The 1111-nt window shown below is 41.9% G+C and overlaps 1 pseudogene; it reads left to right on the plus strand.

Moving 5' to 3' along the window:
- Window positions 1-218: 218 nt before the first annotated feature.
- Window positions 219-748, plus strand: LOC142187354 (bis(5'-adenosyl)-triphosphatase pseudogene; annotated as a pseudogene).
- The last annotated feature ends 363 nt before the right edge of the window (window positions 749-1111 follow it).

Raw genomic sequence — 1111 nt, forward strand, 5'->3', positions numbered from 1 at the left:
TTTCAAGATTTCAAAGCATCAAAGTTTTATTTCAGTTTGTGTATTAAAACCAGAAATAATCAAATTTACAGTTCAAAGTTATAGTTCCCTATGTTCAGAAAAAGCCCGAGCTACCATTTAACAGATTATTATTTGGTAAGTTTAAGCTATAAGGTGTTCTTCAAATTCTTGCCTACCGCATCATATTATAAATATCATTTCTAGTGGGTTTTTCTACCATGTCTTTGTAGTTTGGTAAACATCTCATTAAGCCAACAGTTACTTTCTTAAGTACAGAATTGTCTTTTGCCCTTGTGAATAGGAAACCAGTGGTACCCAGGCATATGCTAGTTTGTCCAATAAGATCTGTAAAACGGTGTAAAGACTTGATGCCTGAAGAAATAAGTGACCTCTTTAGGACAGTACAAAGAGTATCTAATGTGGTGGAGAAACATTTTGGTGGCACTTTCCTAACCATCTCAAACCAAGATGGTCCAGAGCAGGCCAGACTGTTCCTCATGTTCATGTGCACATTTTACCCAGGAGAAAAGGGGATTTTCAAAAGAATGACACAATTTATGAAGTTTTGCAAGACCATGACAAAGAAGAACTGGCAGCATCAGAGAAGTGGCGATCTGAGGAAGAGATGGAAGCAGAGGCGGATGAGCTTAGGAAGTATTTCTAAACTGAAAATTGTAAAGTCTTCTTTTCATCTTTTGTCTGTACATAGCCCTAATGCTATTAAACTCATGTGACTTGCAACCTCTGTTCCACACTATTAGTTTGTCTGTACTCCTTGCTATTACCCATAATTGCTGTGCTTCATTCGTGTTTGCCGAGAACAAGGGTAAGCACAGATGGCATATAGAAAACTGCTGCAGTCTGTGCACAGTTAAAGTGGTTCAGATGGGGGTTTTTGGACCGGAACCTGAGGTGGAGGCTGCCTCAGATTCCGGTCCAAAAGCCGGGTAGCCGCAACTGAAAGCCAGTGCATTGTATCGGCATCCAGCTGCGCACTCCGCTCCGGATTAGGCCCAATGAATGGGCCCAGTCCAGAGGAGGGGAGTGTCTTCAGGCCGAATCGCGAGGTGAAACAGCCTGAAGAATGAGCACCTCGCTTCTTTTTTCCGGG

Source organism: Leptodactylus fuscus, unplaced genomic scaffold (assembly GCF_031893055.1).
Source record: "Leptodactylus fuscus isolate aLepFus1 unplaced genomic scaffold, aLepFus1.hap2 HAP2_SCAFFOLD_199, whole genome shotgun sequence".
In the NCBI taxonomy this organism is placed as follows: Eukaryota; Metazoa; Chordata; class Amphibia; order Anura; family Leptodactylidae; genus Leptodactylus; species Leptodactylus fuscus.